Below are 9,611 nucleotides of genomic sequence, written 5' to 3'. Positions count from 1 at the left end.
CAGGAAGGTGGGTGACGTGCGGATCTTCTTTTTTTTGTGGCTGTGGACACCTTTCAACACTGCCTTCTTGGCCTTTAAAGCCTTCGCTTTGGCTTGGGCTCTAGGAGGCGCAGGAGCTTCCTTCTTCGCTGTCGGCGCCATCTTGTGAAAAGGGTCGGTAAATGTTTTTTTTTAAACTATGAATGGATGTGCTTTAGGAATAAGTGAATTGAACATGGAAGGAAGGAGGAGGATGTAAGAAACAGGAGTGAATGAAGGAATTGAAAAACATCTGCATAAGTCTAAATAAACATTGTAAAAACAACAAGAAGAAAGGCTAATTTAGGGTGAAATGATGTCAAAAGAAGGTAAAATTAAAATACTTCACAGCCACAGCATGGAAGATAGGAAAAGTGGTAATGTAAATTCAAGTGTTCCAAGTTGCTCTTATTATTCAAAATGAAGTCAGGCCTATTGATTATATTAGTACTTTAGAGTTAAATAAGCAGGTTGAAAATGTAAAAAATAATTACTAAATAAATAAGAAAAGAGTTGTAATACTAAACCAGTCAAATGGTAAAAAGATGGGGAGTAAATAAGACTTTCGAAAAGAAACGGTCTGTGATTCTACAATTCCACTTCTAGCTACATAACTTGGAGAAACCCTGGCATGCGCACATGAGAAGGTATAGACAACAACATGCATCATTCATCTCCATTCATAGCAGAATGAATAAATTGTGGTAAAATTATACAATAGAACACTTTAAGCAATAAATATAAATTAATAAGATCAACATTGATAATGCTGAAAAGGAACCTTGAGCACAAAAAAGCAAGTATCAGAATGACAGGTTAAAATGATACCAATTATATAAACACACAAAAAGAGATCTCTATTGTTTATGAATAAATACTTATGCACATGCAAATTATAGAATCAGACACAGGAAGAATTCATCCTCACATTAAGACAGTGGTTACCTCTGGGGAGAGTGGGAGGAGGAAATGGGAACAGGGATGTGGGTGAAATGACTTTATCTGTGTGACACTTTACTCCTTTTTGAAAAAGAGAGCTGAAGCAAATATGTCAAAATATTGCCATTTTAAATACTTAAGTGATGGGTAGACAAATGTCATATTTTCTGTATTTTCCACATATTAAACAGTCATTTGTTTTAAAACATTTTCAAAACAATTTAAATTCTTTGTAAGTATACAAAGCGAAATAAGGCTTCTCTCCTCTGAAAATTTTATCTTTCCAGATTTCTCTTTTGCCTGTATACGAAGATATACATATATTTTAAACTGTATCATTGTACCTAGATCTACTTCATTCTTTGTATTTTTCCACAATATAGATATGTCATAATTTTATATTGATTATTCTATTGATAAGGATTGCATCTTCCAGGAGTGTTTTTTTGTCATCTTGTTTTGTCTGTTTAGGGAGAAACCGCTACTAAAAAACTCTGTAACAAATAAACTTGCATATTAATCTTTATGTGCTGCACTTTTACTTCTGCCATATAAATTCCCAGAAGTTTCTAGGTCAAAGAGTATGTACATTTTACGTTTTCATGACTTATCAATTGCTTGCAATAACAGTTGTAATATTTTATTTTTCTACTAATTCTGTAGCAGTCCACACATCCTGGTCAACACTCGAAGTCATCAATCTTTTCCATCTTTGACACGCTAAATCATTGTGGTTTTTTGTTTTGTTTTTTTGTGTGTGTGTGTGGTGTGTGTGTGTGTGTGTGTGTGTTTCATTTTCCTGAAACTTGTAAATTTGAGCGCCTTTCCTATGGTTACTAAACATTTGTGTTTTCTCCTTTGAGAGTTTCCCGTATTTTTTTTTTTCTTTTATCAAAATCAATGTGTTATCTGCTATGTAACTCATTCATTTGTTCAGTAAATTTATGGAACAGATAGTATGCTCCTGAGACTATGTTAGGTTCTGAGCAGTCAAAGGCAATTAAGCCTACAGATCGTACCCTTAAAGAGTTCAGGAGAGAGATATATGCTAATTTGAGTGACAAAGTGTTACAGGCACTGGGAGAAACGTCTGTCTAAACGGAGCGCAATGAGCTGCTTTTGGGAAACCAGGACAGCGTGGGAAACCTTAACACAGCACGTGATGCTTCCGCTGCTGGATCCTGCAAATGAGCAGTTCCTTTGGAGTGGTTCAGCAGTCTCTCCACAGCTGGAGATCTACTCAAGAGATAAAGGCAAAGTAAGTTGAGAAAACAGTGTGAATAAAACCGTGTAGGTAGTACGTTTAGATTGATGTTCAGAAATCGGACCACTGACGTTGGACATCAGGAGGAGATGTTGCCACTTCCAAAGAGAAATGAGGATAAGGAATTTGAAGAGCCTGGAGAATATCCAGTTGGAGATATTCAGCAGACAGTTGAATAATGTGTCTGGAGCAAGGAAGAATCGTTAAGAGTTAGAAATCTAGTTGTAAGCGTCCTCAAAATACAGGGAGCAATGTGTCATTAATTAAAGCAATGTTGAAGCTACACCAGCCGTCTGGGATTTCTGGTGTGTAGGGTGAACTAAATGTCCAGGAAAACTAAATGTCCTCCCGTTCCTATTTTCTAAAACTCTTGTGCCTGCTTTATTGTTTTTTGTTTGTTTTTTGATATTGTTTCCCTTGCTTTTAGTTGTCACTTGATGCAGTCAAGAACCTCCTATTCCACTCCCTTTCTCTCCCAGTTTTTAAGAAATTCTGCACATAGGTATCAGCTAAAAACAAAATTTTAGGATGATTTGTATATATTAACATCAATAACTATTAATATATCTTACAGGAGGTGGGTGAGAATCTCTCGGTAAAATACTGAAACATGAACTTCATGTCTTTTAAGAACTTTGTGGTTTATATGCTGATTCAGGTGTGTTTTTCAGGATATGTTAAGAATCCAGATCCTTAAGTTCTGGATCAATGAGTCTGTTTATAGACTCAGACATAATCTTAGTACATTATGCACCTTCACAAGTAAGCTATTTATGAATTAAATTTTTAAAGGAAACCTTTTAACTCAGTGATTTACATTTTCATTTCAGAGATGCTTGAAGATGAATCTTTAGTAGCCCTTCTTTGACCACTTTAGCTTGAACACCGTCTTCATCAAGTACTTTATATGATTTGAGACTAACAGTAAAATGCAGATGGAGCCCTCGCTATTTAATGAGATATATCACTGACTCCTTAGCAAGCTAAATATTGTTTTATAATCAAATCATTGCCTCAGATTATACTGACTTATAAATTCTTATCTGATCTTATATTTTCTTTTCTTATTTGGCATGAAATTTTCTATTTTATCTTACACTATCAAAACAAGATATACACGTGGGTGGAAAATCAAATAGAAGGGCTTGTAATGAAAAGAAGCTTCGCTGGTTCCTCTTTCCAATCCACTTCCTTGCTCTTTAGAGGCAACCCTTTAAAAATGTTTGTTTTTAGTGCTTTTGGAGTGCAGCAACAATCTTCCAACTTGCTTATTAAGGGTTATTGCTTATTGTTGTTTGTGGTTTTAAAAGTTTTTTAGTGTCTATTGACTTCCTACTATGATAGGTGACGGTTGATCTCACCTATACCTCCTCACTCCACCTGTATTTATCACCTCCATGTTCTTTTACCACTATTCATATTTCTTTTATTGGATCTCTATACAATTTAAAACAACTTGTATAAACCTCCATATTCTAGCCCAATAACCATAGACAGTTATTGACTTCCCTGCATTGTAAATGATCAGGATATAGATGCACCAGCTTTCTCTTCAGTCCTTCAACTCCAATACCATCTTCCAATTCCCTGTCTTTTATATTGTTAAGGTAGATAACCCCAACATTCTTTTTTGTAATACAGTAAGTTCCAGATTTGTCTATGGGTTACTTTTTAAAATTGAAAGCATAATGAAAAATTCAAAGTTTGTAGTACTATGAACGTGTAAATTTTGTTTTCTGCAGAGCCAAGTTGTGTGATAAAATTACATTTCTTCTCAGCTACTTGGGACGCTAAGGCAGGAGAGTCACTCGAACAAGGGAGGCAGAGGTTGCAGTGAGCCGAGATTGTGCTGCTGCACTCCAGCCTGGGCAAAAGAGTGAGACTCCATCTCAAAAAAGAAAAAAGAAATTACATTTCTTCTTCTACAGGTCTAGTGTCACAATTGCTGTGCTACTCAAAGGAAACATTTCTACAGTCAGGTTGAAATGGATCATTTTTTCTCTGTTCTACCACATGTCTTTACCATATTCTCAAGTTTATCAAAACTCTCACTCTACCTAATTAATTGAATCCTATTCTGTCCCTAACACTAGTATTGGAAAACCTCTCACCCCTTGCTTCAATTTGGACTGGTTATTCTTCAGGCTTCAGCAAAACTATAATTTGGGGATTGTATGCATTGCTATTCCGGTTTGATACTTCTGTCTCCCAAAGACTATCTTGTCTTTTTCCTTGGTTTGGTTGGAACACCTCCTTAAGTAACTTTTTAAGAAATCATGAGCATCATAAATATAGATATATAGACCAATGGAATATAATATGGAGCTCAGAAATAAACCCTCACCTATATAGTCAAATTATTTTTGACAAGGCACTCAAGACCATTCAATGAGGAAAGGATAGTCTTTTCAGCAAATGGTGCTAGGAAAAGTGGACATCAACATGCTAAAGAATTAAGTTGGATCCTTAACTTATACTATATACAAAAATTAATTGAACATATCAATGCCTTAAATGTAAGAGCTAAAACTATAAAATTCTTAGAAGAAAAAATAGAGGAATTTGTCATGGCATTGGATTTGGCAATCATTCCTTAGGTAAGACATCAAAAGCACAGACAACAAAAGGAAAAAAATAGTTAAATTTCATCAAAATGAAAAACTTTAGTGCTGAAGGACAAAAATCAAGATATTGAAAAGGCAACCTATAGAATAGGAGAAGATATTTGTGAATCATATGCTGATAAGGGATTAATATCCAGAAAATATAAAAACCCCTACAACTCAAAAAAAAAAATAGACAGCCAAAATGCAAATCAAAATCACAATGTGATAATGCTTTTCCAGCAAACTACCATGGCACATGTATACCTATGTAACAAACCTGTACATTCTGCATATGTATCTAAGAATTAAAGTATAAAAAAAAAGTAATGGCAAAAAACACAATTACTTTTGAACCAACATAATATTATAAAATAAAACAAAACAGACACTAATATGTGTTGGGGAGGGTGAGGAGAAATTGGAACATTTGTGCATTGCCAGTGGGAATGTAAAGTAGTGCAGCTGCTGTGGAAAACAGTATGGAAGTTCCTCAAAAATCAAACATGGAATTACCATATGATCCAGCAATTCCATTTATGGATATACACCCAAAAGAAGTTAAAGAAGAGGCTACAACAGATATTTTCACACCAATGCTTATATAAGCATTACTCATAGTAACTGAAAGTAGAAACACACTAAATGTCCATTGATAGATGAATGGATAAACAAAATGCAGCGTATACATACAATGGAATATTATAAATGCAATAAAAGGAATGACATTTTGATACATATTACAACATGGATAGACCTGGAAAATATTATGTTAATTGAAATAAGTGAAACACAGAAGGTCAAATATTGTAAGATTCCACTGATACCAGGTATCTAGAAGAGTGAAATTCATAGAGACTGAAAGTAGAATAGGGGCTTCCAGGGCTACAGGGAGGGAGTAATGGGTAGTTACTGTTTAACGGATACAAAGTTTCTGTCTGGCATAATACAAAATTCTAGGATGGATAGGAGATAGTTGCATAATAATAGAAATGTATTTAATGCTGCATAAATCATACTCAAAATTACTAAAATGGTAAATTTTGTTATGTATATTTTACCACAATAAAAAATTTTAAGAATATGTAAAAATAAGATAAGCTATTTAGAATATGTTTTAAAAATCATGAGTGAGAAGAAAACATTTTGAGTCCTTAAAAGTCTAAAAATCTCTTTAATTTTTCCTTAGACTTTATTGATAGTTCAGCAAAGTGTCAAATTCTAGGTTGAAAATAGATTTTACTCATAAATCTAAGACTTTTCTTGTGAAAAATCTGAAGACAGCGTGGTTTCTCATTTTAATCTTGAAAGTTCCTATGAAAGTAACATGTTTTCTTAAAGTAAGACCTAGCTACTGAAGACCTGAGAAATTCAGTGACCTTTTCCCTTATATTTTCAACAAAGGATACAACTTCAAACTTAACTTATGGTTACTTTACCTGTTAAAAAACCTAACACAATAGAGAATCCAGAAATAAATCCACATATCTACAGTCAACTCATTTTTGACAAAGGTGCTAAGAACACTCATTGAGGAAGAGACAGTCTCTTTAATAAATGGTGCTGGGAAAACTGCATATCCATAAACAGACAAATGAAACTAGACTGCCACTTCCCCCTATACAAAAATCAACTTAAAGTGGGTCAAAGACCTAAATGTAAGACCCAGACCAATAAAAATACTAAAAGAAAATATAAGAGAAACACACCAGGACATTGGTCTAAGAAAAAAAATTATGAGTAAGACCTCAAAATCACAGGCAACAAAAGCAAAAATAAACAAATGAGATTCATCAAACTAAAAGTCTTTGTACAGCAAAGAAAACAATCAAGAGAGTGAAAAGACAACCCACAGAATGGAAGAAAACATTTATAAAGTATTTATCTGACAGAAGATTGTTATCCAGAGTATATAATTACTCAACTCAACTGCAAATATATATACACACACACACACACACACACACACACACATATATATACACATATATATATACATATATACGTATATATATATACATATATATAGTAGGAATATATATATTCCAATTATATATATATATATATATATATATATATATATATATGCATTGTAGGAATACAATACACACACTCCAATTAAAAAGTGGGCAAATTATCTAAACAGACATTTCTCAAAGAAGACGCACAAATGGCCAAAAAATATATGTAAAAATGTTCAGCATCACTAATCATCAGGGAAACACAAATCAAAACCACAATGAGCCAGTTAGGATGGCTATCATCAAAAAGACAAAGAATAACAAATGCTGGCAAAGATTAGGAGAAAAGAGAACTCTTATGTACTGTTGGTGGGAATGTAAACTAGTTCAACCAGTGGAGAAGAGTATGGAGGTTCCTCAGAAAATTACAAATAAAACTACTATATGATCCAGCAATTCCACTATTGGGAATTTATCCAAAGGAAAGAAAATCGCATCAAAGAGAACTCTACATCTCCATGTTTATTGCAGCACTGCTCACAATAGCCAAAATATGAAATCATCCTAGGTGTCCAACAACAGATGAATGAATAAAGAAAATATGGTATATATACACAATGGAATACTATTCACCCATTAAAAAAGAATGAAATTTTGTCATTGAAGGCAACATGGATGGAACTGGAGGATGTTGTGTTAAGTGAAATAAGCCAGGAACATAAAGTTAAATGCCACATGTTCTCACTCATGTGTGAAAGCTAAAAAAAGTTGAATTCATAAAAGTACAAAATAGAACAGAGGCTAGGAATGGTAGGGGAAGGGAGAGATAGAGTGAGACTTATTAAAAGATACAAAATTGCACCTAGATAAAAGGCAAAAGTTCTATACTAGTGGTCCCCAGCCTTTTTGGCATCTGGGACCAGTTTCATGGAAGACAATTTTTCCACAGACAGGGGCAGAGGGTGGGGTTGGTTTTGGAATGAAACTGTTCCACCTCAGACGATGAGGCTTTAGTTAGCTTCTCATAAGGAGCACACACTTAGATCTCTCGAATGCCCAGTTCACAATAGGATTCATGCTTCTGTGAAAATCTAATGCCACCACTGATCTCACAGGAGGCAGAGCTCAGGCTGTAATGCTCTCATGCCTGCAGCTTACCTCCTGCTGTGCAGCCCAATTCCTAACAGGTCACAATTCCCAACCACACCAGAATGGGACCAGGGGTTTGGGGTCCCCTGTCTGGTACCATTGTAGAATGACTATAATTAACAATAATGTATTTTAGAGTTTGAAATAGCTAGAATGAGGATACTGGATATTCCCAACACAAAGGATTGATAAATGTTTGAGATGATGGATATGCTAATTACCTGGAGCTGATCACTGTGCATTATATATATATATCGAAAAATCACTGTATATCCCATGAATATGTAAAATTATTATTTGTCAATTAAATATTAAACATAAATACATATATAAATTACTAATAAAATGTTTAAAAATAGGACAGGCACGGTGGCTCATGCCTGTAATCCCAGCACTTTGGGAGGCCGAGGTGGGTGGATCAGGAGGTCAGGTGTTCAAGACCAGACTGGCCAACATAGAGAAACCTCGTCTCTACTAAAAATACAAAAAATTAGCCAGACGTGGTGGCAGGTGCCTATATCCCAGCTATTCAGGAGGCTGAGGCAGGAGAATCGCTTGAACCTGGGAGGCAGAAGTTGCAGTGAACTGAAATCGTGCCACTGCACTCCAGCCCGGGTGACTGTGTAAGATCCTGTCTCAAAAAAAAAAATCTAAAAATTGTTTGGCATGTTTAAAAATAAGTCATCCCCATAAGTTTTAGATCTCTGCAACCAATTGGCCATATACATCCAATTAGGAAAAGATTTTCCACTTTCCTTCCAATAAGAAGTTTGAATCTTATGTGTATATATTTTTCTTGTTATTCTATGTTGCAACCTAGAAATAGTGAAGTTCTATCTCCTAATTAAGGACTATAGATCCTTACATAAAAAAATAGCATGGAAAACCATGAAACTAATCATTAACTGTAAAGACAAAAGCACTGTTGGGACTGATTTTATCAAGGGAGACTGCTCAATATCTTTTGATCCTGGAATTTTAATTAAAATGATGTGTTTCAATTTTTCATTTTCTTCCTTTAAATGAGAAGATTACCAAGCTTGAAAGCTGAAACACAAACCAGAAATAATTATAATATATTGGTAAGAGCTATACCTTTGAGTAAACTTATTCTATGTGCTTAGGCTCTGAGTTCATTTTCAGTAACTAATAACATTAACATAGTTGAGTTGTCCTCTAAATATTTTATGTACATAATAGGCATTACAACTCACATATCCATAAACTAATACTACTCTTATGTTACCTACCATTACTAGATAAATAAATATAATCTTTTCTGTAACTGGAAAGTCAATGATGAATGCCTTCTAAATGATATCAAGAAACATAAACAATATTAATGATTATTACTTGCTCCTTAATTCAATTTGTGAGCAAATTCAGATGGCTGATTTCAGAATTTGAATTGAATTATCTGCACTTCTTAAAGCCGTACAAGATTTGGGGCCTAATTATCTTTATATCCAGCATCACAGCAACACAGTCCACTATGGTGCTGCAGTGAGCTGTTCTCATACCTGAGTGCAGAAGCTCAAGGTAATGTTTCCACATGAAGACCATCACCATCATTCCCTCCTTTGTCTTTTTTTTTTTTCCCATTTATTTATTTTATTGCATTTTAGGTTTTGGGGTACATGTGAAGAACATGCAAAATTGTTGCATAGGAACACACAT

The sequence above is a fragment of the Cebus imitator genome, unplaced genomic scaffold (assembly GCF_001604975.1).
Source record: "Cebus imitator isolate Cc_AM_T3 unplaced genomic scaffold, Cebus_imitator-1.0 Scaffold9, whole genome shotgun sequence".
NCBI lineage: Eukaryota > Metazoa > Chordata > Mammalia > Primates > Cebidae > Cebus > Cebus imitator.
The sequence above is the reverse complement of the archived record's forward strand: the minus strand, read 5'-3'. Positions refer to the sequence as shown.